We start from the raw sequence: 24737 nt of genomic DNA on the forward strand, positions 1-24737 counted from the left end.
GCTTGCTGTACTGACTGAGCCAGCCAGGCGCCCCTCTGTCCTGAGCATTTCTCCTTGTGAAAACTGATGGAGCTTCTCCAGGTGCACGGTATATACCCAGGAATGGAACTGAGGGGCTGTAAAATCTACACATCTCCAACTTGACTAGATCTCACTAAACTGCTCTGCTGAGCAGTTGTACCAATCTTCGCTCTTACCAGCCTTCCGTGAGACTTCCTGTTTCTCTAGCACTTGCTTTTGTTAGATTCTCACTCTTTGCCAGTGTGATGTGTATGAATTGCAGGTTCAGTCCTGGAGAGCTGGAATCATATTGTCTTGTTTGCCGTGGTTTTCCTGGCACTCAGCACAGCTCCCGGCACGTGGTAGGTGCTCAGTATTTGGGGTTGACTGAGCAACAGAGTTTTCTGGTTCCCCCCATTTGCTGGAGAGGATGCCTGTTCTCCAGGGAGCCTGCTTCCTCCTACCCCTCTCACTTGAAGATCAGAGACCTCTCATGCACGAAACGGAGAGGACAGTCTGGCTACCCTGTTTGCCTTTCATTTGAGCACTGATTCTCAAAACCCTATGCAGGTGCATCAGAATCACCTGGAGGGCTTGTGGAAACACAGATGGTGGGGTACCACCCCCCCAAAACTTCCTATGCGGGAGGTCCAGGGTGGTCCAAGAATTCACATTTCTAACGAGTGCCTAGGTGGTGTTTATGCTGCCGGTTTGGGAAGCACACCTTGAGAACCATTATATTGGAGAGACATCCAATCCAGACATTTTGGATATGTTCTGTGTGGAATGTCCTTAAAGAGACCAAACACAAAACTTCAAATGTCATTCCAAAAGTGGATAGCAGAGGAATAAAACTCACATCTAGCTCCAGTTGGCTGGGATAGGGAAAGGAGGAGCCTGAATTCTGGGTCCATAGGATGTTCAAGACAGATGGCAGCCCTTACAAAGACTGATGTAATTCAGTAAGAATGTAGAGGGCAACCCCTGGCACGTTTTCCTATCTTCCACAAGATTTCAAGCCAGGATCTTTTTTTTCTACCGATACTCCTGAGATCATCCTGATCTTCTCTTCTTTCCCCTCCTCCTCCTCGGTCTTCTTCAGCTTCGTCAAACATTCATTTTTTTAAAAAAGATTTTATTTATTTATTTGACAGAGAGAGACACAGTGAGAGAGGGAACACAAGCAGGGGGAATGGGAGAGGGAGAAGCAGGCTTCCCGCAGAGCAGGGAGCCCAGTGTGGGGCTCGATCCCAGGACCCTGGGATCATGACCCGAGCCGAAGGCAGACACTTAACGACTGAGCCGTCCAGGAGCCCAACGTCAAACATTCATTTAATTCAAGTGTAGACTTGATCGTCATGATACCACAATAAAGATAGCTGCCCTTTATGGGGGGCTTGGTTATAAGTGCTTTATAATCTCATCTCATCAGCACCATTGCATCTAATCCTTAGGTCTCTCCAACTCCAATGTCGTGTTCTTTATTATTCCTGTACACTGTATTTCTGTGAGCATTGGTCCCTTCATTCATTCCTTCATTCCTTCATTCGTACCTTCACCAAATATTTACTGAGCACCTGCTATTCGAGAGGCACTCTGCTGCCGATATGGGCAAACAAGACAGACAAAATCCTTATTAAGAGTGCTTACAATCTCTTATTATTCCAGTCTGTAAAAAGAGGTGATACTGTTCCTCCCTCAGAGTTTCTGTAGGGATTAGGGAAATGTGTGTCTGGCACATAGTAAGTGCTCAATTAATGTTGGCTCCTGACCTTCTTTACCCCCAAGAGCTGGTAGTTTTCTATTCACATATGTGGGGGAGAACGGCTGGAACCAATTCTAAGAGACTGACTATGTTCTTCTAAAAGGACGCATTTCACATTTCACTGTTGTTTCTTTTTTTTTTTTTTAAAGATTTTATTTATTTAGAGAGAGGGTGAGTGGGAGGAGGGGCAGAGGGAGTGGGAGGAAGAGAATTTCAAGCAGACTCTGTGCTGAGCTGGGAACCCAATCCCCCTGAGATCATAACCTGAGCCAAAAAACAGTCAGACAACCGACGGAGCCGCCTGCACTGTTTTTAAAATTCATGCAGCCTACACCCTATTAACTGAGCAAATGCTTATTTTCCTGGTCTCTGTGGGCAAGACTCAGGCTTTTGCTCCTGTCTGCCTCCTTGTTCCCCTCATCTTCCTCCCATTCCAGCCAGGATCTCAGACTATACATGAGTTTCGACAGACCAATGCTTTGGGAAAACTTTGTGCAATTTTGAGAGACGAAAAATGGAGGAATATGGGCTCCAGGCAACTGGTGTGATGGAGAATAGAGGAAAAAGATAAGAGAAATGTGAAGTTTGGGAGGATGTTTGCACGGGCAACGAGAGAAAAATAAGTAACAAATGTCTCCATAGAGCTATTTTCCTTCAAGCCTCTGGAGCCTTTGAAGAACTGGGATAGGAGAAATCTACATTTTAGGAATCCAGGCTGCTGTTTATGTAATTTCCACCTTCGGGGGCTTCAGCTCCGTCTTCGCTGAGTGCTAGTCATTTCTTTGTCAGGCTCAGTTTTAGTGATTCTCATCCCCTCCCCCCACCCAGGACGAGGGTTTAACTGTACAACATAATCGATGCACTGAAGCCCAAACTGGAGGTCTTTCTCTCACGACAGATGAGATAGTTCAGAAGGGAAATGTCACATGAAAATTGTACATTTCTTTCCACAGGCCTGGCAGAAAGCTACACCTGGATTCTTGCAGCTGAACCCATGTAACTGGCATCTGGACTTTTCTACCCAGTTACCCCCATGTGGTGAGTGAAACACTCGGGGGTCATTCCTCCTCAACCTTGTGACCTTGGGCAAGGGCCCTGATCTATCAGATCCTCAGTTTTTTTTCATCTGCGGAAGGATAACCACGACAAAATACATACCTTGAGGTGGTTTCAGTGGGGATGGTTAAATGAGATACAGTTTAGAAATTCTCATCATAGTATCTGGAGCATGTTTACATTCTATAAATAAGAGCAAAAACTTCTTACTGTCCAAACTTGTCTCGTGGAAAGGTCTGAAGCTTATACAGCAGTGTGGGGAAAGTGGAATTCTATGGACCCGGCTCCATCTGTTTGTCCTGCCACCTCCGGGACTTTGGGAAAGTCATTTCCCTCTCCGAGACTCTGTTTTGTCCCAGTTTGGCTGGGTGGAGAAACTAGGGGGAAGGTTGGGGGCTTTTAAGGCCCAAGGAAACAGTAAAGAATAACCTATGTGTAATGTGCTATATGTATAATATATTATGTAATATGTATATTTTATATGCACTGTATAATACGTAAATATATAAGAAACTCTCAACTACACGATATTATGTGTCGCATGTTATATAGAATATACACACTGTTTAGTAGATATAATATATACTACATGGTATATAGCATCTAGTAAATTATATGTGTATACATTGCATAATGTATATAATGTACACTATGGATATAAGCACCAACATGTATGATACATGCTCTATCATGTATACCACATAACATGAATAACCCATACATACCATATATTGTTTATATTTTGTGATATATACTACATGTAATGTAGTATATAATATATGTGATATATATACACCATCTAACATACTATAATAAGATACTATATGGTATATTCAGCATAATGTATTATTAGTATAATATATAATATACTATATATTATATGGGTTTATATAATACAGATGCCACACTATTACAATATTATATACTATATAATATATATGCTTTATATAATACGGTGTACTATGTAATATATACTGTATTTAAGCAACGTTAATCTATATAGTATACCATATTCATGATATATGCTATTTACTATGCAATACACCATGTATAATATGGCAAAAGTGAAAGTTTCTTGTGAACTGAAAAGCCTTAATTAGTAGGAGATGCTATTAGTCCCACAGAGATGTAAATGACTGCTATAGTTTATTTTATTTTTATTTATTTATATTTTTTCAATGACCGACATGGTTTGAAGTGTGACCGAGACTCGCTCATAATAGTTTACATTTTACCCCTTGTTCCCCACTCCCTCTACCCCAGATATTTCTCTTGTGTCTTTACTGCTCAAGGAATGGCACCAGCCTCCTCCCGGGTACTTGTCAAAGAGCCGGGGGTCACATTGCCCCTCTTTTTTCCTCCCACTCCCACACCCTGCTGTCTAGTCCTTTGGCTGCCCTGTTGGTTCTGTCTGTTCTACCTCCAAAGCTGGGCCCAGATCTGCCCCACTGTTGCCCAGGCCCAGCCACATCATCACCTGCCGAGACAACTACAGGAGCCCCTTAGCTGTTTTCCCTCCTCCCTCCCTTGCCTCTTTATGAGCCACCCTTCACGCAGTAGCCTCCATCTCTTAAGGGAGTAAATCTGATCACGTTACTTCTCAGTTGAAATGTGATGGGCTTTTCCATCACGTTTAGGATAAAACCCGAACCCCTTGCTTTGGCCTGGGAGGCCCTTTTGGCCCTGGCTCCTGACATCTGATTTTGTCTGGTATTACTGCCCTGACCCACTTGGCTCAGTCCACTCCCACATGTTGGTGACGGTTCAACTCTCGGGTATGTTGTACCTGATGCACCACAGGGCTTTTGCCCCTGCTGTTCCCATGACCTGGGATGCCCTTCTCCCAGATATCCACATGGCCCACTCCCTCACTTCACTCAGGACTCTACTCAAATGTCACTTTATCAGGGAGGACTTTCCTGACCACCCTGTAGTGTATCATGTCTGTCCCCTCACTGTGTACTGTCTGTCTATATATATATATAGAGAGAGAGAGAGAGCGCAGCTACATCCACATAGCAGATACACATCAGAAACTCTCAACTATACTGTATTATATGTAGCACATTATGTAGAATATGCACACTATTTAGTATATGCAATATGTACTACATAATGTATAACATCTAGGATATATGGTATGTATACTTTCTAGCATGTGTGTGTATATCTAGTGTATATATCCAGTACATTCTGCATCCTCCACATGAGAGAAGAGCTCCATAACACTGCTGTGTGAGTTTTAAGTCTTTCCATAAAAAAAGGGTTTAGATAGTGAGAAATCCCATAGCTGCGGTTTATGGAGGATTACCACGTGCCAGGCACATGCCGAGGTTTCTTTCTTTCTTTTTAATTCTATCTCATGTAACGCTCACCATCATAGCAATGACTTGAAGTGTGTGTTACTTCAGGAGGGGAAGTCAGCTCAGAACCAATGTTGTTGCTGTCAGCAATAATAGGAGTAAGGGTCCTTAAATGAGTGAGTGGATGTACAACAGGTGGCCTGTTCTGAAAGCTATTTCACATTGTATGTGAACACAAAGCACTTGGTTTCAGGAGTGGCTTGAGTGGTGGACAGTAAGACAGTCTGGTCTTACTGTCTCATTCCCGCAAGAGTCCTTATCCCAGGTCAACGTGGCGGCCCCAGGATTTGTTAGGGAAGGCAACCTTTCCTCACCCCCACTGCCCACAGATCCACAGCCCGAGGCATCTGAGAAATGGCTCTCCTAGTCCTCGGGAACAAGCATCCCTGGCGTCCGGGGGCTGTACCTTTCACTGCGTCGGTGATAAACCTTGAGCCGAATCCAAGTTACTGGCCTTGTGTTCTGTCATCTGGGAGACCTCCTGACTTCGTGTGGTGCACTCACAGCCACGTGCCCTTTTATTTATGACTTTTATGGAGTCTTCTGTGCGGTCATAAATTGACCAACCCTCTAGCCGGTTCGAACCCTCATCAGAAGCTGTCATCAAAGTGAATCACATTCTCAGTGGCTGTTCCTTCCCCAAAGGTTCATTGCAGAGGCTGGGATGTTTCCTGCAACTTGCTTAGAGTATCTGTCAGCTCCTGGCAGCCCAGACCCGCTAAGCCCAGATGATTTTTTTTTCCATTGGGAAAAAAAAAGTGAAGTAAAAAGAGAAGAGGAGATGCGTGTATTTGGTAAGGGGGGACTTCGGTGGCAGTATAGCATTCTGGAACAGGTTCAACTTCTGGAGCTGTGAAGTAGGTGAAGTTGACATACTTTCATTTCTGGCCCAGAAATATTCTGAATAATTCTCATACCAGGGATTTGGGACAAGGCAGAGATCGAACTTTTCCCAGGGGTATCTGAGAACCAGCAACTTAAGCAGAAATGGAGATTGGACTTGGACTTGGTATGGACTTGAGTGGAAGTGATTTCCCTAAAAGCAGAAGGTACTAGAGAGTTCATAACAGCTGCACAGACATCTGTCAGGCCCTGTGTTGAGAGCACAACACGCAGTATCTCCCTCATCTCTCAACACTCCTCTGTTGAGTCCCCATTGTACAGAAAGGGAGGCTCACAGAGCTTATATGGCTATACAGCTTCTTCCAGGTCACATGGATACTAAGTGGTAGGGCCAGCACTTGAACCCAGATCATATGGTGATTTTATCAAAATTCATCCATTTTAATGTACAGTCCACTGGTTTTTAGTAAACTTTAAAATATGTGCAACCGTCACTTCGATCCAGTTTTAGAAATTTCCATTTGCCCTCCAAAAGATCCCTCGTGTTCATTTGAATTCAATCTGCATTCCCATCTGTAGCTCCAGGCAACCCACTAATCTATACGTCTCTGTGAATTTGCTTTTCTCTGGACATTTTATATAGATGGAATCCTATAATATGTGGTCTTTTCATCTGGCTTCTTTAATTTATCCAGAGGTACATCTGTGTTGTTGCAAGTGACAGTAGTTCATTCATTTTCAGACTGTTCTACTGTATGGGTGTACCACATTTCATGTATCCATTGACCAGTTGATAGACCCTTGGATTATTCCCATTTCCTAGCTGTTATGAATAATTCTGCTATGACCATTCATGTGCACAGCTTTGTGTAGATGTACGCCTTCATTCTTTTAGGTAGATTCCTAGGAGTAGAATTGCTGGATTTAATGGCAAGTTTGTGTTTAACTTTACAGAAAACTACCAAAGTGTTTTTAAAGTCACTGTTCCATTTTACATTGAACTCAGGTCCTGTGACACTAAAGTTCATATTCTTTTTTTTTTTTTTTAAGATTTTATTTATTTATTTGACAGAGAGAGACACAGCGAGAGAGGGAACACAAGCAGGGGGAGTGGGAGAGGGAGAAGCAGGGTCCCCGCTGAGCAGGGAGCCCGATGCAGGACTCGATCCCAGGACTCTGGGATCATGACCTGAGCCGAAGGCAGACGCTTAACGACTGAGCCACCGAGGCGCCCTAAATTTCATATTCTTAATCACTGTGTTATATATATGTCTCACGTTGCTCCATGCCCTAATTATCGATTAATGTCGAGTCATCCTTATATACATGTCTCGCATTACTCCATGCTGTTAATAATTTATTAATTTCAACAATCATTGCATGATGTCTGTTCTGTGCTGGTCCTGATCCTGGAAGGTAGGAATAGAGAGGTCAAAGATAAGATTTTTTTCTGCCTTCTGTGATAGATTGGATTATTAATCACAACTCCTCTGCCATATGACCTTGCAGTGCACTAGATGAGCAGAATGGATTTCCCCTCCAAGGACTCGGGCTGTTGGAAAAGGCAGTCTCCTGCGTGCGGTCATTTGACCCCAGCTTGGCCTTATAAGAATGGGTCTGAGCCTGGAATATTTCTTTCCTGGGAGATTCAATACTCTGTCTGTGCTGGGCTTATGGCCTTGTGAGGGAATATCTTTCTCTGTTCCCAGCTTAATGTGTACTCCTTTGTTCTCCTTGAAGCACATGAGCCAATGACTCTCATGCACACCCCCAGCTTTCTGTATTTCAGAACCCAGTGGGAAGGGTCGGGTTCCTTCAGCAGCATGAAATGGCTGTGGGATGGAGCCACTGGCCATGGGGTACTGATGCATCGCACAGGGCTGGCTCTTGTGTACTCTCTCTCTCTTCTTGCTGTATGTAAGTGCTGGACCATACTGAGCCTTGTGTCCATGCGGTCTGTTTTCAGCAAATCATGCGCTGGTCTCTCCCTTGGGTGCACTTATCTGCCTTTGAACTTTGGCTGCGCTCATGTTATCTTCTATCCTGTAGCACAGTCTGACTACCCAGTGAAATGGTGAAATACTGGGCTTGGCTATGTGACTTGTGGGTGGCCAAGGGAGCATTAGTGGGTATGATGCAAACAGGCACCTCAAATGTGCTTGTGTGTTTTTGCTCACCTTCTTGAACTCTTACAGCCCACCATAGAAAAGCATACCCTACTTAGCTGCTGCTCCTTCGGCCTGAGGCTGGGAACAAACATGTGGAGCAGCCCTGATCTAACTCACACTTTAAAGCTAAGTGCAGATCACCTGTCTCTCCTTTTACTTGAGAAAGAAAAAAGTGAGTGGGTCATGTTGATTCCAGTGCTGGCCATGGGTGGCGCTGTCAACTTGGGACAGCTTGGTTGCTGTGCTGGTTGTAAATACCTGCCCTTCCATAATCTGTACATAATCTGTACTTCTGGGGCCAGGAGTTTGCACACTGTATTTTCTGTGCTCCTCTGACAGCTGGCTTCCTGTTGGGGGAGCACTGGCTGGAAATCAGAAGGTGGGAAAAGGAGGGGAATTTCTGTAGCTGTAATGGCAGCAGACGTGGGGTGATTCCAGACTCCATCATCCCAGGCAGAGGCAGCACCCTTTGTGCAGTACTAGCCCCAGAGGAGGTGGCCCCTCCTTGGAAACTCAAGAGACTGTAGCAGTATCTCCAACAGTACTACTGGGTGCAGGCTCATGGATCCAACCCAGAAGCATTTGCAGCTTCTGATCTCTGGTTATCACCCTTCTGCTTTCCACTTTTCAGACCCCCCCTTTTTATTTTATTTTATTTTATTTTAATTTTAGGTAGTTAACATACAGTGCAGTATTGGTTTCTGGAGTAGAACTCAGTAATTCATCACTTACATACAACACTCAGTGCTTATCACAACAAGTGCCCTGCTTAATGCCCATCCCCCATCCAGCCCATCCCCCACCAACCTCCCTCCATCGACCCTCAGTTTGTTCTCTATCATGAAGAGTCTCTTATGGCTTGTTTCCCTCTCTCCTTTTTTTCTTCCCCCTCTTCCCATATGTTCATCTGTTTTCTTTCTTAAATTCCACTTATTTCACTTAGCATGATACACTCTAGCTCCATGCACATTGTTGCAAATGGTAAGATTTCATTTTGTTGATGACTGAGTAATATTCCATTGTATATACATACCACATCTTCTTTATCCATTCATCAGCTGATGGACATTTGGGCTCTCCCTATAGTTTGGCTATTGTTGATAATGCTGCTATAAACATCAGGGTACATGCATCCCTTCGAATCTGTATTTTTGTACTCTTTGGGTACCTAGTAGCACAATTCCTGGATTGTAGGGTAGTTCTGTTTTTTACTTTTTGAGAAACCTCCACATTTTTGTCCAGAGGCTGTACCAGTTTGCACTCCCACCAACAGTGCATGAGGGTTCTTTTTTCTCCACATCCTCACTAGCATCTGTTTTTTCCTGGTTTGTTAGTTTTAGCCATTCTGACAGGTGTGAGGTGATAGCTCATCACGGTTTTGATTTGTATTTCCCTGATGATGAGTGATGTTGAGCATCTTTTCATGTGTCTGTTAGCCATCTGGATCAGAGCCCCCTTAATAATTGTTCTTTCATCCTCCCCCAAATCCTTATAATTGATTCCTTTGGAACACCTAGAGTGGTTTCTGCTTTGCTGATATTATTTTTTTAAAAAAGATTTTATTAATTTGTTTGTCAGGGAGAGAGAGAGAGACAGAGAGAGCACAAGCAGGGGGAGCGGCAGGCAGAGGGCGAGGGAGAGGCAGACTCCCCGCTAAGCAGGGAACCTGATGACGGACTCGATCCTAGGACCCCGGGATCATGACCTGAGCCGAAGGCAGACGCTTAACCAACTGAGCCACCCAGGCATCCCGGCTTTGCTGATATTATTGCTTTCTGAAGCACGAGCATAGGAAACCACTGATCTTGGGGGGTGGGAGGAGGGGAATGATGAGAAATTATCCACTTTTGTGTATGAGAAAAACACTGGCCAACCTTAATTCTAGAGGTTCAGGAGGGCTTCCAAATTATATCTATACCTATATCATCCATATCATCTATATCTATATAATTATCTATCTATATACATATAGATAGATAACTTTTTTTTTAAAGTAGGCTCAATGCCCATCATGGAGCCCAATGCAGGGCTTGAACTCACAACCCTGAGATCAAGACCTGAGCTGAGATCAAGAGCTAGACATTTAACTGACAGAGCCACCCAGGCACCCCTTCAAAATTATATTTGTGAATTCTTTTTCTTCTTATTTTTTTTGTATCATGATGCATTGAACATAGATAGTCAATGATTGGATGCCAGCTAATCAATGCTGTGACTTCTCTTGGGACTTTTTTTTTTTTTAAGATTTTATTTATTTATTTATTTGACAGAGAGAGAGAGAGCACAAGTAGGCAGAGTGGCAGGCAGAGGGAGAGGGAGAAGCAGGCTCCCCACTGAGCAGGGAGCCCGATGTGGGGCTCGATCCCAGGACCTTGGGATCATGACCTGAGCTGAAGGCAGTCACTTAACTGACTGAGCCACCCAGGCGCCCCTCTCTTGGGACTTCTGATTTCTTGTTTGTCCTGAAGATCAGCTGAACTGAACCAGTGATACACTGAGTTAGTTTAATTGGACATCATTCCTGGAACTCTGATTCTTTCTCTCCTACCTTGGCCTCCCACATGAAGTTAGTGACTCCAGGAGGCAGGCCAACTAAGCGCTAAGCGACACAGCTCACAAAATGGTGATCTTCCTACTCTTAGCTCTCCAGCCTGCCTCAGCTTACCTCTTTCTCAGGATCCACGTGGCCCCTTTTACCAAAGCCCATCAAGATCCAGTTTTATAGACGACCTCAGGAGGAGTGATTAGGACTGGAGAAACAGGCCCCCAGGCACAGTTGCTAAAATGTCTCCTGAGGTCTGCAACAGACTCCAAGGTCTCTGTTGATTACTTTAAGCAAAGCTCTTCAGTTTCTCTGCGGGGAACTTCTCTCTAAGTGACTACAATCAGGTTAGGCAGGTGGCCGAAGAAACAAGGCTGAACAATGGGCTTTCCGTTCAAGTTAGTTCATAGCAGCAAGAAGCCCTAAATCTGGGTGTTTTTTTTTTTTTTTTTTTTTTTTTTTAGCCTCATTTGGAGATGAAGGAAAGAGTTTGGTCACCCTGCTGTGGGAAAAATAGGCCATTATTGTCAAAAGAAGGCACCTGTCCTAGATGTGAGGGATGCATGGTGTCCTGGATGGTTTCTAGGTGTCAATGGGCTGGTCTGTTGACATCAGCTCACCCTCGTGTACCTAAGAAGGATATGAATGTGAAGGCGAATTCTTTGTGGAGCCAGACACCTGGGATGTGATATCGGAAGCTGCCAGCATCGTGTTAGCTTATCTCCTTTTCCCAACTCCCCACTGGAGAAATCCTGTTTCCTTTCAAGCGTACATCACACTGATTTCATTTCAGCCACACAACCAGCCTGATCCTTATTACATGGGCTCAAAAGCCGCTGAAGAAGGACTTCTTCCTGGAGCCAGGTGCTCAGCATTCAAGTGCCAGCTGGACCTCACCAGAGTCACGTGCCTTTGGGAAAGTCACCCAACCTCTGAGAACCTCAGTTTCTCCACCTGTAAAATGGGGCCGTCACTAGAACCTGTACTGCTTACCTCACAAGACTGTGGTGACCACCCTCATGGATGACGTAATATAAGTGCGGGGCAAAATGTCGTTCTCACCATCAGAAATTGTGGCAGCACACGAGAACAGGTTATATTTTATCTGCCACTGTTCAATGTTATCGATGAACCATTTGGTTGACCCTTGGATGTCAGTTGGCTTGGTTATGCCTTGACCGAAGTCTCATGCCTTCAGATGAGGAAGGTCTTCCGTGTTCCAAGCTACTGCTTCTCAAACTTTTCCATACACACGAATCACCAGGGATATTGTTAAAATGCAGTTTCTGATTCCGTAGGCCTGAGATGGGGCTGGAAAGTCTGCATTTCTCACAGACTCCCAGGTCCCACCCTTGCTGGTGGGGTGAAGATCCCATTCTGAGTAGCAAGAATCTGAGAAATATCTTCCCTTGGCGCTCTCTTGATGTCATGCTACACTTGTATTTACTTGCTTCAAGCTCAAATCCACCTTCTACAGTCTTGAATAACCTATTCAGCTCAACAGAAATCATACAGAAATTACTGTAAGTACCCCAGCTGTAGGAAGAAAAACAATAATGTTTGCGTAAGGACCAAAACTTGGCAGTTGACTGTGAAGGGTTTGTAGCCCACCATTGGCTGTAAGCTTTGCCCAACACAAAGGGAACCTGTCACACTGGTCAGGGCAGAGATGACCATTTCCCTTGTTCCTTTATCAGCAAAAACTTGAGTGCCTGCTCATTTTTGGCTTCCTGGATAGTGCTGACCCCCAATAAATGTTCCATGAGCTGAAAGTGCTTTAAGTGAGTAGGACATTGAGCAATCTCCCCCTCCCCCTGTTGGAAGCCTGTCTATTGCTCCAAACTTTGGAAAAACTAGTGATACCTTCATCAGGACCTCTGCTCCCCCACACTGTTTCATTTCTTTCCACATACAGCTGAACCGGCTACCCAGCAGTGAACCCCCATCCCTCTTGTCCTGTAAGTTCAGGTTTGTAAGGGCAGGGCCGGGCAGGGAGAGAAGCCTCAGGCTCTAGCAGTTGGTATTTCCAGTAGCCCTGAAATAACCACTCTTATCCTCATGACTCATATTGAAAAACAAATCTCCCGTTACCCATTTAGAGGAGACAAGTGGCACCCAGTAGCTTAGCACCCTTGCAACCTTGCTTCCCCATTGTCCTCCAGAGTAAAGGTCTTGCACGACGGCCAAGTCCTTTTGATATGAAAAGTCCAGTGTCAAAACGTGGAGTGACTGACAAAACCCATGCGCCGAAAGATAGCAAATATTTTCTTGTGTTTTTACATTATTTGAAGCCCTGGGGAGTGCAAGGGTTTTCCTTCCTTTGATATTTTTCTCACTTTCCTCTCCTCTTTTCTCCCTCCCCCCCTTTCTTCTTTTCACCATTTTGTGTAACACCCATGTGTTTGAGATTAGAAGAGTAACAAGGCAGAGAGAGGGGGAAAAGGATTCAAATAAAGGAAAATGGAAGGTAAATAGATTTCATAATTTTTGAAGGTGTATCAGGATTTCAGGCTTTTCTTTTGCTCCCCACCAAACAAGCAAGCAGGCAAATAAAGAAACCCTGCAGGGACTGACACAAGATGAACAAAGTTTTAGAAGCTTTTCCTCAGAAAAAAAGCCATGCTGATTTACAAGCAGGGTATCTATTGTGAGGATTTGGAAGGATATGAAAATGTATCACTAGCCATCTAGACATTTGTCAAAACAACTGAATTCTATGAAGTGGAAAGAATGTACGAAAGAACCAATATGAGGGAAAGAAGTTCGAAATGGGCTCTATTGTGTCAGAATTTGTCTGCAAAGACGGGCGCTTTCAACTGTGTGGGATAAAGGCTCTCACTAAATGAGAAACCAACAGGCCTTGGAGAGGGGCGTTTAATTTCACCTTGGAGGTCATTTGGCTTTGTCAACTCTGGATGTGTGGTCAAACCCTCTTATGCTCATACCTGTCTCAGGATTTTTCTTCAGCATCCTTCCTGGGTTCAGGGGCACCTGTCTGCTTTAGGGATTTAATGCCACCTCTTGGATATGAGAAGGGGTTTCAAACACCTTGATTTACAGTCCCACCATGATGATTCACAGAGGGGATGGATGATTCCCCAAAAGGACAAAGGGGTGCTGTTACCAGATGAATGTGGACTGGATGCTAGTCACCTGAAAACAATAAATATTTCCTGTACTTAGAAGATGATACTTGGTTCCAATTTTGAATTCAGCCTCTGTTGATGTCACAGCTCCCTGGAGGACTCTGGGCCCAACTTCCCATGTGGTGCATTTGTCCTATGGAAGCATGACGTCCCAGTAGCAATGAGCACTCCTCATGTTCAGATCTTGGTTCCTAAAAAGCATTATCCACTAAAAGGTACCAGAGCTCTTTGAGGAAATGGCTGATTGCAGGGCTGGGGCAAGAAAGGTACAAGGTATACCTGAAGTATCTTTTTTTATCAGAAAATATGGAGTACTAAAAAAAATGATGGAAGCATGGCACAAAGATACAGAAGCTAGCCCCAAACCAGTTCCCACTGCCAGATTATCTGGGATAATCTGAGTATCAAAACCAATAATGATAGGTATGGGGTATAGCATATGGGATTAAAGAAGAATCCGTGAGTCTGTGTTGATATTAAGAAGGAAAAAGACAAGAGAGAGAAGGGTAGGGCGCCTGGGTGGCTCCGTTGGTTAAGCGACTGCCTTTGGCTCAGGTCATGATCCTGGAGTCTCGGGATCGAGTCCCACGTCGGGCTCCCTGCTCAGCAGGGAGTCTGCCTCTCTCTCTGACCCTCCCCCCTCTCATGCTCTCTATCTCATTCTCTCTCTCAAATAAATAAATAAAATCTTTAAAAAAAAAAAAAGAGAGAGAAGGGTAAGTGCTAGAGAATATCAACTAATAAATGTAAAAGAAATGGTGAGCTTAGAAACTCACATTTAGCAACCACCACGGAACTACTCAATTCCTGCAGGAATCAGCCATGTAGGCCAAAAGGTATCTCCCCACAGAATCATTGATCAATTCACAGTAAAGGCACCTTGGGAATGGAGCAGTGTGAGGGCACCCACCTTAGCTGAGTAATCAGACTTATCACCACGTGCCTCCTTGTATGAGCACTGAGCATGTCACAGAAATACCTATGCAGCATTCTTGCCAAAAACATAACCATGAGGAGGCAAGCTGATACATCCAAATTGAGGGGCATTATGCAAAACAGCTGGCCTGGACTTTTCAAAAACATCAATGTCCTAAAAACAAGCAAGCAAACAAACATGTTTCAGAGCTGTTCTAGATGAAAGGAGAATAAAGACGAAAGGACAATTAAATGTGATATGTGATTTTTGATTGGGTCCTGCCCCCCCCCCAAAAAAATCCAGCTCTAAAGGACATTATAGGGACAACTGGGAAAATTTGAATATGGGCTGATTATTAGATAATAGTATTAGATTGATAGTAAATCTCCAGAGTGTGGTAATTAAACTATAATTTTATTGCTCAGCATCCTTATTCTTAGGAAATACATGACAAGCTCTATAGGATTGAAGTATCTGCAACTTACGTTCCAATGGCTCAGCACTATATAAATGTGGCAAAATGTTAATGACTAGGCACATCTAAATGTTGGGTGTATGTTTTTTTGTTGCACTGTTCTTACGAGTTCTCCATAAATGTGAAGGTTTTCAAAATTAAAAGTTGGGTAACAGTACATCTGTAGGGTCCCAGTCTGGACAAGGAGGTTGGGTTCACTCTCAGCCTTTCTGGGCCCTCCTCTTCCTCAGCAAAGGGTAGCACTGGTGATGGTCACTTTTTCAGATTTTCATGGTAAAAGGTGTTGGCAACCCCAGCCATTGACCAAACTGCCTTCAGAGGATGTGTCTCCAAGTCCAACTGGAGAGAGAAATGGACTTATCAGAAAGGTGGGTCCTGAAGCGGCTGGTGGTAAATTTATGGGCTCGTGCCCTAAGGGCTGCCTTCAGGACTTGCCAAGTGAGCTCCCTGAGTGGTGAAGATTCATCTCAGAATTGCAAGTCAACTTATGTCAGTTAGATGGGGGCCCCAGAAACCTCAAAAGAAAAAACTCACAGATCTGACCATATATCAGTTAAAATTGCTGAGGCATAAGATGGGGTGAACTCTAAATAATGAGAACTCACAGCAGACTTACTATCCCTAATAGTTACTACAAGTTGATTTATTTTTATTTTTTTCCCAAAGGTTTTATTTATTTATTTGAGAGAGAGCGAGAGAGTGTGCGTGGGGGTAGGGGCAGAGGGTAGGGCAGAGGAAGAGGGACAAGCAGACTCTGCGATGAACCCAGAGCCCTCCAGGAGCTCCATCTCACAACCCTGAGCTTATGACCTGAGCTGAAATCACTTACCCACAGAGCCACCCAGGCGCCCCTACAAGCTGATTTAAAACAAAAACAACCAGTAAGAAATGGGAGATCATTAGGCAATTTACGATGCAGGACATGCAAATGACCAATAAAATCTGAAACTATGCAACTTCCCTAGCGTTTGAAGATTTTTAATTTGAATTTGAAATGAAATACAATTATATATTCCTCAGATTGGAAAAAATGATGGAAACAGTTGATGTTATCTAGAGTAGGAAAGGAAATGATGCTGTATACACACAATGATGCTGGTGTGACAGTAAATCATCACACCATGCTTAGGAAAGGCATTTTCTGTTAAAATTTTAAAAAGGGCACCTGCTTTGATACAGAAGTTACACTTTGAGGAATCCATACTGGAGGAAGGAAGGCACCAGCAGCCACGGATATGTTAGTAGCTAAGGATATGTTGTATATAAGTGTGCTCCTAATAGCTCTTGGAGGCAAAAACAAGAGGACCAACCTGAGTTGGAGACCATCTGAATGTCTATTAACAAGGGGATGGTTGATGAATGAATGGCTCATTCATTCACTTGCTGTGTATTTTTTGAGCATCTACCATATGCCAGTCATGATGCTAGATAGTGGGGATAGGGCAGTGAATAATACAGACTTTGTCCCTTTATCTTGAAGCTTATATTCGTGTGTGTGTGTGTGTGTGTGTGTGTGTAGCAAGGGAAAGACAATAAATAAGAGAAAAACATAAGGACGATAATCTCAAGTAGTGACACATGCTGCAAAGAAAATAAGAGGAAGATGATAATGAACTAGAGAGTGGTTGGATGGGGGGGGGTTTGCATTTGAATAAGATGGTCAGGGATGCCTCTCTGAGGAGGTGACATTTGAACAGAGACCTGAGTGATGACAGGGAGCCAGCTTTGAGAAGATCTTGGTGGAAAGGGTTCCAGGCGGAGGGAATAACAAGTGTAAGTGGGCAGGAGTGAGTGCTTGAGGAGTAAAAAGATGAGTGTGGCTGGAGCCTCCTGGGAGAGGAGGAGAGTGATACAATGTGAGACCAGAGAGGTGGTGGGGGCAAATCACGTAGGGCTTTGAGGCCATGGAAGGAGTTGTTTTATATTTGGTATATGTAGTAGGGGTTGAGATTTTTAACATACCACACTCAAGTTATGTACCTGTATCTGTATAACTATTTTACCTATAGGTACCCATCTATATTTATATCTGTATTTATGTATCTCTATCTGTCCATACCTATAGACTAGGTGTAGGTATATCCATTTTACTATCTGACACTACTTACATTCAGTTATTGGGAAAACTTTTAAATGTTTTTCCAACAACTTGGGTATATATACATTTACTTTTTTAATTGCAAATTTTATGAAATCTAAATATGTATCTAGTATTTCCAAGCAAAATTTGACATCTGAATTGAGATGTGTTCCCAGTGTGAAATACACACTGGATTAAGAAAAAAAAACAAATGGGAGACATCTCAATAATAATTATAAAATATTGACTACATTTTGAAATAATGTTTTGGATATGTTGACTTACTCCATTCCTTTTTACTGTGGAATAATATTATATTACATACTACAGTTTGTTGATGGACATTTGGTTTGTTTTCACTTTTGGACTCTAGTAAATGATGCTGATAGGAACATTTGTGTACAGGTTTTTGTGTGGACCATGTTTTGATTTCTCTTGGGTGTATATGGAGGAGGGGAATTGCTGAGTCCTGTGGTTTTTGCTTTTTTAAATGTGGCTACTAGAATTTAAAATTATACTTGTGGCTTCCATTGTTTCTTTTGCACAGTGCTGGTCTAACCAAATCACATTTCCTCAGGAGTTCCCATTCTGCTGAGTAAAGGGAAAATACTTAAATTGGCCGATTAGAAGTGTTTTCTCTTCCAGTTTCAAGTAGTCTTTTTTTTTTTTTTTTTCCCTATGTAAAGCAATCTTTTTCAGGTAAGGTTTCAGATTGTTTAAAAATCCATTTCCCTTTTGGGACCATTTCTTTTTCTTTTCTTACCTGCTTCCAAAGATGGTGTTCCAGAGAGAGCTTAGGGAGAGGCCAGTGGTTCCCACTTTCTCCTTGGGGTCTTCATTGGTCCTAGGAAGTGTGGTTGGTTTGGTCTTGGCCCTGGGGATCTGGCGGGCTTGCTCATGAGGAGTGGTGGAAGAAGCCTCCAGGAGGAGAAGTCTCTGGCCACCACTTAACTCAGCATGCCTCTCGGCCATTTATCTTCAGCTCTGGTGCCTCCATGTTGGATCAGAAACCCCATAGTTTGCCCCAGCCAACTCTTCACCTAGGTGCCTCCCTTACACCTTTCCAAACTCATGCAACTCTAGCACCATGCCCAACATGGAGAACTATTCTAGGGGATGAGAATGTTCTCAAAACACTACACCTGAGAGGCGAGGAGCAAGTCGTCCTGCACTGGTGATTCCCCAGAGTTATCTGGACATTTCCATCTCTTCTTGCCTTCCACTCCAAGGATGGAGCCAGGTGATTTCACTGGATTTGGCGAGATTCTTGCAGACCTTGATTTTTAAAATTATAAATTATGTGGGGGTGGTTACCCATGTGTATACATTGTTGCATATGTAATAATTGTACTCACCAAACCGTACACTTAATATGGGTGCATTTTATTCCATATAAATTGTATCTCAGTAAAATTGAGTTAAGGAGAGAACAAGTCAGATTTATATACATTATCCTAGGAAGATATTTATGATACAGCTTTAAGATATATTTTGGCATGAAAAAAAGCAAGTTGCAGAGCAATGAGTAAAGATAGTATTTTTGTAGTTAAAAAAGGAAAAAAAAAAGAAAAAAAGCCACATATATATTTTGTATTTCTAATAAAAACACAGAGAGATCATGGAAAAGAACACAAACTGCTTCCTCAGGAAGGGACTGGCTGGAGCATGGAGGTGGGAGAGAGGATTATATTTTACTTTGTGCTTTTCTCTATTATTTGGCTGGTCCTAATGAGCATATAGGATAAATATTATTTTTTATTAAAAAAACACAATAGAGAGAAAATAATAATCATAATGATAGCAACAACAAGAAAAGAAGTCAGTTAACCTTGCTAATTGTTGCTTGGTTCTGGAGGCAGATACCATGGGGTTTTTCATTGAAAAAATCCTGTCCAGATTTTTATTCTGCTTTGAAATCTTTGTGTTTTGACTACTCCTGGCATGTCCTCTCATTGCACCTTGAACATTTTTAAATAGCATTTATCCAACTTTATGTTTTTAAAGGAAGTTTCAGACTTTATCTGGATTTCCCCAGTTTTTCCACTAATGTTCACTTTCTGTTCCAGGATCCCATGCGGGATGCCACATTGCATTTATTTTATTTTTTCCCCCAGGTTTATTGAGATATAATTGATATATAATATTATAAAAGTGTAAGGTGTACAATGGGATGATTTGAAATGCGTGTATATTGTGAAATGTTTGCCACAGTAAGGTTAGTTAACAGCTCCCTCACCTCACGTAATTACCATTTTGTTGTTATGGCAAGAACATTATACATTATAACTCTCATTACACAATTATACAACACAGTGTTGGCAACTTAGTAACTTAGATCCCCACAACTCATTCCTCTTGTAACTGAAAGTTTATGTCCTTTTACCAATACCTCCCCCGCTCTCCCCTCCCCCAGCTCCTGGCAACTGCCATTCTACTCTCTGTTTTTATGAGTTCAGTGTTTTCAGATTCCACGTGTAAGTGAGATCATACAGTATTTGTCTTTGTCTGATTTATTTCACTTAGCATAACACCCTCCAGGTCCTTCCATGTCACAAATGGCGGGATTTCCTCCTTTTTTAATGGCTGAATACTATTCCACTGCATTGCGTTTTCTATATCCACTCATCCATTGATGGGCACTTAGATTATTTCTACAACATTGCATTCAGTCCTCATATGTCCTTGGTTTCCTCTGGCCTGTGACAGTTTCTCCTTCATTCCTTGGTTTTTATGATGGTTTTGAGGAGGACGGATCAGGTGTTTTGTCTAATGTCTTTCAATTTGGGCTTGTCTGAAACTTTTTCACACATTGTAGGCTGGGGAATGGATTCTGGGGAGGAATAGCACGGAGGTACGTGCCACCAACATGACTTATCAATAGAGATGCTGATCTTGATGATGAAGTTAAGTGGTGTCAGCCCCTCTTCTCCACTGCGTGATTACCAGTTTTCCTCTTCATACTCAAGCTATTCTCTATGATTGTGAGAAGTCACTTCACTAAGTCCAGCCCACACCCAAGGGAGGGAAATTGCAATCCTTCTGTACAGAAGATGTGTGGCTTTTCGCTCAATGTATTTATTCAACCATTTTATTTACACAAGCATGGACTCATATCCATTTCTACTTTGGGTTATAAGCTGATACTACATTATTTATTTTGTTGCTCACATTGTTCCAGCTTTGGCTACTGGGGGCCACTGATTGGCTCCCCTTGAACTGTCCCCCTCCTTTTTTCGAGCACTTCCTTCCTTTTTGTCACTATAAGATGCTCCAGGCTCATCTCGTATTGTCCCTGCCCTAGATCTAGAATCATCCATTTTTCTGAGGAGCCCCGGTTCCTTTATAGGGGTATATGGTATTAAGAAACCAAGCCTGGCAGCTGGGTGACACACTTTATTTTTATTGCTCTACTTGTCCATGTTCCCCATTAGTCTTATAAGCCTTACAATGTGGGGGGCAGTTTAGCTGTCTTTCTCACCATATTATCTCCTATACCTAATATCTATTCCTTGTTGAATGAATGAAGTTTATTGGAATACATTTTCACTCCTTTCATTTTTTCAATATTGTCACTAAACTTATTTCCATGGAATGCTGTCATATAGCTAGATCAAGAAAACATGTAATGTCTTCACTTTCTGTCACGGATTGACTGATATCTCATATAATAAAGACATGTGTAATGCATTCATTGGGTATGGACTACCATGCATGCATTTCTCCAGCGGTCACCCACAGTCAATGCAGATTTGCAATTCAAGGTCACTTGCTTTTATTCCTGGCCAGGGATTTGAAAAGGAAAGATACATTGTTTCTCCCTTCTGCAGTTCTTTGCCTTCCACTCATTTCCATATGTCAAAATTGGATCCGGTGCCTCACATTGCCTTTCTGTCTTCCTGTCTAAACCAAGCTCTCCCTGTCTCTGAGCCCCATGAGTGCTGCATTTATACTTATGTCGTGCCTACACCGTGCTATTAACATTTTATTAATTGTACTTATTTGTATATGTCATGATGCTCCTGTAAGACTAGAAGTCGATTGCAGGCAAGGTCCATATCAGATTCAACTTCTTGCCTGCAAATAACAACAAGCAATCAGCTATTCAGAGGGAATTGGAAATTAAAAAAAAAAAAATCAATGCACTTTTTAATCTGTGTTATCTATCATAATGTGTAATCAGAGCTAAATTCCAGGAAGAAGAAAAAAAGCAAACAAGTCAGTTGATTAAAAAGAATAGGAAACTGTAAAAATTAAATTCTAGCTATAAAATTACAAGTGATCTGTATGTGGAAGGTAGGTAAAAAAAAAAAATCTAACGTTACAATGAAATTCCCTTTTCATTCTTAACCCCTCAGATTTTGTCACCCAAAAAAAACAGCAACGGCCATAATCAATAACCTCTGGCACTGAAGAGGGTATGGTGAAAAAGTCAAAAGATATATGTCTATAAAATCTGACCTAGAATTACAGAAGCTATACGTACAAGAAAATTTATGACCGTGTTGTTTGTAACAAGGAAAAATAAAACAAGTTGGAAATAACCTGAATGTCCACCAACAGCAAATGACCGGGTAGAGTTTGGTCTGTCTGTGCTATGGAATGTTGTATAGCCGTTAAAAGCAGATGAACTCTCTAGCTGTTTTCCTGGAGAGATGTCTGTGGTGGGCTGTAAAGTGAGAACAGGAAGGCATGGCGTGCTGATGAGTCGAGCTCTTGGAAGAACACCACCCACTGTGAGTCAGGACGGTCAAGGAGAGAAGGGTGCTGGAAGGGACCTGCCAGCTAGGTGGGGGCAGAGGTTCCAGCTGCCCCACAGGGAGGCCAGGTCAGCCTCTCATTCAGGAAAGGACACACTCACCTTGCATCTTAGTCTATGCAGGCTGCAAGGAGAGAATGCTGTAAACTCGGTAGCTTATAGACCACAGAAATTTATTTCTCGCAGTTCTGGAGGCTGGGCAGTCCAAGCTCAAAGTGCTGGCAGATTTGGGGTCTGGTGAGCCTGCTTCCTGGTTCATGGGTGGTTTTCCTTTTGCTCTGTGCTCCCAGTGGTAGGAGGGGGAAAGGAGCTCTCTGGGGGCTCTTTTATAAGGGCACTAATCCTATTTATGAGGGCTCCACTTTCATTTCCAGTCCCACTTCCAAATACCATCACCCTTGGGGATTATGATCTCAACATATGAATTTTGGGGGGATGTCATCATTCAGTCCTTTGCACCTTGCTTTGGCCATGATCTGCTAGTCTCATCAGTTCCCACAGGAAGGTAACATTTCTGCCTGGTGTTTCAGGGGTCTTGGGTGTCATGTGGGGATTTCCCTGGGGGTTGCTCATGTCATCATGGCATCTGGAATTTTGATGAGAAAGAACCAATTTATGTTGATTAATTTTTTGTTCCTGGTATTTGAAAATTCTGAGCTTTATCTTTTAGAGAGGGGAGATTAAGAGGGCTGAGCATCAGCCTTCCCCTTTTTACTTAATGAGAAAGGGTTTTTAGACCGTTTAAAATGCCATTTCTATCCATTCAAATGGAGGACTCACGTCAGAAAAGGTGCTCAAACTCACCAGTGTCAAAGAATTGTAAATTAAAGTCACAATGAGATGAATCTCTCTCACTCAAAGGGTTGCTGTCTTATATCCTTGATAAAGACAAGAATTCCTTCCGCTGTTTTGGCCACATTTGCTCAAATTAAAATATGCAGATTATTTAAACACATTATATAATATTTGATACACCTAAAATAGTAAAGATAGTAACACACATGCAAATTATGAAAAAAAGATAAAACAAGCATTTGTGAACCTAAGAATCAGATCATCACCAACACCACCGAAGCCCCCCACAAGCTCCTCCCCCATATAACCACAATCTTATTCTCTTGCTTTGTTCTATTAAAAGCAGTTAAAAAGAAATACATAGGCTCTTTGATCTAGCAATCTCTCTCCTGGGACTTCACCTCATAGAAATAAAAAGCCCTGGTGCATAAGGACATTTGTAGAGAGGATATTTATTGCAGCATTGTTTGTAGTTGGAAAAGAGAGGACACATGCGAATGCTCGTTAATGATTGAATAAATTACAGGACATCCACACCATAGAATTTTGTGCAGCCATTAAAAAGCGGTGAATTAGGGTAATACCAGATGCCTTGGAGGGATTTCCAAGGCATATTGTAGAATGAGAAAACAGGAACCAGGAAAGTGTGTATAAAATGACAAATGCCTGTGAATTGTATAGAGTGTGTAAATACATGTATTTGCATGCGACTCTATGAAAATAGAGACAAATTTGGAAGAATATGCTAGGTTGTCAAAAGGGATTACCAGAGAGAGGGAGAACAGACTGGGCAGGGGAGCAAAAGGGAAAGAAAGAAAGGAAGGAAGGAAGGAAGGGAGGGAGGGAGGAAGGAAGGAAGAAAAAGAAAGAAAGAAAGAAAGAAAGAAAGAGAAAAAGAAAGAGAAAGAAAAAGAAAGAAAGAGAAAGAAAGAAAAAGAAAGAGAAAGAAAGAAAAAGAAAGAAAGAAAGTAAGAAAGAAAGAAAGTAAGAAAGTAAGAAAGAAAGAAAAAAACTTCTCTGGTGGCCTTCAGTTGCTTTATCAGAGAAACAGGGATAAAAAGTCCCATCTTATTTTTGTTCCAGAGTTTACGTGAGGGTTTCCTGGGATGATGCAGAAGTTTTGTCTTGGAAAATGTTCAAGGCTCTGCTTAAATGTGTGATGGTGGGGTTTATTAGAAAGAGCAGATGATACTTACAATGGTGATGTGATTTTGAAGTTTTCTTGTTCTAGGCCTAGTCTGGTTTCATCTAGCAGACAGAGGTAATAATAACCAACCTAACTAATGGCTGGTGTCCTTCCATGTGAACTGTTAAAATCACGCCGCTTGGATGCCTTTACTTGCGTATATTCGTGCATTCACAGTCATCAACCACGATTAAGTTTGCAGTATGATTGCTAAATCATTCCCCTCTTTTGCATTTCACCCACACCATCTTTAAAACAGTGTTGTTGGGTCTGCCAACATTGGAGATGTATACTCTCTTAGGGCCATGCCACCCCTGGATTCTTTCCATCCCAATGAAATGGAGGTCCCCAGGCTGCATGGGATAGACACACTGATTTGTTTGCTAGGGCTGCGGTCACAAACTACTATGGACTGCTGGCCTAAAACAAGAGAAACTTACTCTCTCCTAGTTCTGGAGGCCAGTAGTCTAAAATCAAGGTGTTGTCAGGGCCATGCTCCCTTTGAAGGTTTTAGGGGAGGATCCTCCCTCTTAGCTTCTGGTGGTTTCTGACAACCCTTGGCTTGGATGCATCACTCCAATCTCTACCTCCACTGTCACATGGACTTTCCCCCCTGTGTCTCTGTGTCCAAATCTCTTATTTATTT

General features: G+C 42.6%; 1 long non-coding RNA gene across 1 annotated transcript in view; it reads left to right on the forward strand.

Moving 5' to 3' along the window:
• Positions 1–24737, forward strand: part of LOC115944404 (uncharacterized) — a 266795-nt gene that overhangs the window by 9069 nt on the left and 232989 nt on the right. The window contains exon 2 of the long non-coding RNA XR_014145328.1: positions 2719–2803. This is a non-coding gene — a long non-coding RNA (uncharacterized LOC115944404). The remainder of the gene's footprint in view (positions 1–2718; positions 2804–24737) is intronic.

Source organism: Leptonychotes weddellii, chromosome 5, assembly GCF_054177405.1.
Source record: "Leptonychotes weddellii isolate Sample4059 chromosome 5, ASM5417740v2, whole genome shotgun sequence".
NCBI classification, from domain to species: Eukaryota; Metazoa; Chordata; class Mammalia; order Carnivora; family Phocidae; genus Leptonychotes; species Leptonychotes weddellii.